Below are 3,143 nucleotides of genomic sequence, written 5' to 3' on the forward strand. Positions count from 1 at the left end.
TAATGAGAAATCTTTATTTTTTTCATAGTTTCAACAATATTCTGATCAGCATGCCTTTCTCATCACTAGTCCTATCTGAGATTTTAACACTATTCTCTGTTCATGAGGGGAAAAAAAAATTTATATTTAGTTTAAAACCATTACATCAAGAGGGCAAAGTTTAAAGTACTTGACCTGTTTCTGAACATTGTTACAGAGCTGTCTTAAAAATGAGACAGAAGAATGTTTTCAAGAGTCCTAGGAAAATGTTATTTCTTAAGATATAGACTATACCTTTTCATGAAGATGGCACCGAAGACGAAGAAGGAAGCCCCTGCCCCTCCTAAAACTGAAGCCAAAGCAAAGGCTTTGAAGGCCAAGAAAGCAGTGTTGAAAGGTGTCCACAGCCACAAGAAAAAGAAGATCCGGACATCGCCCACCTTCCGGCGGCCCAAAACACTGCAGCTCAGGAGGCAGCACAAATATCCCCGGAAGAGCGCCCCAGGAGAAATAGACTTGACCGCTATGCCATCGTCAAACTCCCCTCACCACCGAGTCAGCCATGAAGTAAATAGAAGACAACACACTGGTATCCATTGTGGATGTCAAGGCCAACAAGCACCAAATTAAACAGGCTGTGAAGAAGCTCTGTGACACTGACATGGCTAAGGTCAATACTCTGATCAGGCCTGATGGAGAGAAGAAGGCATACGTTCGACTGGCTCCTGACTATGATGCTTTGGATGTTGCCAACAAAATTGGGATCATCTAAACTGAGTCCAGCTGGTTAATTCCAAATATAAAAGTTTTCACTATGTGGGAAAAAAAAGATATAGACTGTACATGGGGTGCTGTGGGGAGTCATGGATGCTGGTCATAGTCTTGATAGTCACATTTTATTCGTTGGTAATGAAATTCCAGGTAAGTGTGGGCTGCACAGCCTCTGTTCAGTCGTGCCGAATAGAAATGTGGAGTTTTGGGTGACGCAGAAAGAAGAGTAGCTTCTATTGCGTTGCTAGACAAAGGGGCCCACAGTGGGTGAATTCCCTGAAGACAGTGCCCTGGAGGGAGTAGTGAGAAGTTTTATAGTGATCAAGGCGCAGAGCATGATCAGCTCTTGGACTGATGGACATCAAGGTGAAGTTTCAAGCATCATCCATTTTCTGGTTTCAACCAGTGTAGGGTCTGTATTCTTGTGGTCAGCAGTTTTCATCTGAGTGGAGGGTAGAGAGGGCGGTCTGCCTCCAGTAAAATCAACTTAGGAATGTGTGTCAGGCCTTTATCTATGTCTTTCAGGGAACTGGGAATATGATGATTCTGTTATGTGGCAGAATTATCGTCTAAGTTGCTACCAGTTCCCTAGTCCAACAGCTCTTCTTTGTTTCTACATCTTGACATTTCCTAATCATTAACTCTTGAATCAGCATTTTACTTCAAAAGTCAAGGACAGAGGGGCTTGTACCCAGTTCCACAGGGATCAGACCTGACCTTCTTCTTTACCTCATACTCTATACCCAAATCCTGTTGATTCTGCTTTCAAAATATAGTGTGTTCCTATATCAATCATGTCTCAACGTTACATCTTAGTCCAAAACATCATTATCTATTTTCCAGGCCATTGAAATAGATTTTACTTCCATTACCTTTGACCACTTTCCCATCCACCCAGCTGTTGGGTTGGGCCACCGAGTCTCCAAAGGTTCAAATGACAAATTTTTTTCAAGGAAATTGGCTTGGTGGCTCCTCCCTCCCCTGGGTTGTTTTTGCCTTATCTGCATGGTTATCCCTGAGTCATCCTTGATGTATGGGATCCAGGTGATGTATGGGATACTAGAGATGACTACATAAGTAAGAGTATGGAGCTGCTGGGACTTTCCCTGTGGTCCACTGGTTAAGACTCTGTGCTTCCAATGCAGGGGCCACAGCGGGTTCCATTCCTGGTTGGTGAATTAAGATCCCACATGCCCTGTGGTGGGGCTTCCCAGGTGGCTTAGTGGTAAAGAATCTACCTGCAATGCTGGAGACACAGGATATGCGGGTTTGATCCCTGGGTCAGGAAGATCCCCTGCAGGAAGGCATGGCAACCCACTCTAGTAGTCTTGACTGGAGAATACCATGGACAGAGGAGCCTGGCGGGCTATAGTTCATAGGGTCCCAAAGAGTCGGACACGACTGAGCGACTGAACTGAACTGAACTGAACCACACTATTTGAAGAATGACGATCTAATGTGGACACAATTATAGTAAAGTGAATGCCACTTGGCAAACTGAACTGTATAAGAAGCCTGTTTTTCTACAGTCCTACACTCTACCTGCTGAGCTATGACAGGGAGTATAGCAGTCTATTCTTCTATAACCTAATTTGTGTTTGGAGCCCCCATTCTTCCAATGCAGCAGGAATTAATCTGTCAGTTCAGGGATTTCCTCCCACATTTCCCAGAGTTGCATCAAATTTCTGGAGAATGTTCAACGGACGAGAGGTTGGGAGTGGAAGTACAGTTTGAATTTGACCTCTGGTCACCATCTGTCCATGCTGGCGGGTATCACTGGGATGGCCAACACCAGGAATGGGAAAGACCTGCCACTCCAGCTCCCACAAGGACCACACCTTCAGTATCTATCCATTGGACACACCTCGAGGTCATTTTTCTAGGCTGTTTCGAGGAACCCAAAAACCTATCTGGAACTTTGGTAATGCCTCTTTCCCACCTGACTCTTGAATGAGTGAGGGAGAAGGGGAGGGGGTAGGCCCATCTCGAGGCCACATTAGCATCTATGTTCCAGCTTCTTCCTACACCAGGAAATCTTTGTCAGGGATCCCATCCTCTACATTACTGAGTAGATTTCTACATCTTATTTATGCCCTGCACACTTGCCATTCTCTTTGGGGTGTCAAAAGCCAAAAGATGCTCATTATTTTATGCTTTCTGTTAATTTATTCTGCCCGAGGGTGTGCATGCTCAGTCATTCAGTCTTGTCCGTCTCTTTGCAACCCTATGGACTGTAGCCCTTCAGGATCCTCTGTCCGTGGGATTCTCTAGGAAAGAATCCTGGGGTGAGTTGCCATACCCTTCTCCAGGAAGATCTCCCTGAGTCAAGGATCAAACCCAAGTCTTTTACATCTTCTGCATTGGCAGGCAGGTTCTTTACCACTAGCGCCACC

The 3,143-nt window shown here is 45.1% G+C and overlaps 1 pseudogene; it reads left to right on the forward strand.

Moving 5' to 3' along the window:
- The first annotated feature begins 279 nt into the window (after positions 1-279).
- LOC147372547 (large ribosomal subunit protein uL23 pseudogene) lies at positions 280-795 on the forward strand (annotated as a pseudogene).
- Positions 796-3,143: the final 2,348 nt, after the last annotated feature.

Source organism: Bos grunniens, chromosome 5 (assembly GCF_055505025.1).
Source record: "Bos grunniens cultivar Pamir isolate PY7600 chromosome 5, Bosgru_T2T1.0, whole genome shotgun sequence".
In the NCBI taxonomy this organism is placed as follows: Eukaryota; Metazoa; Chordata; class Mammalia; order Artiodactyla; family Bovidae; genus Bos; species Bos grunniens.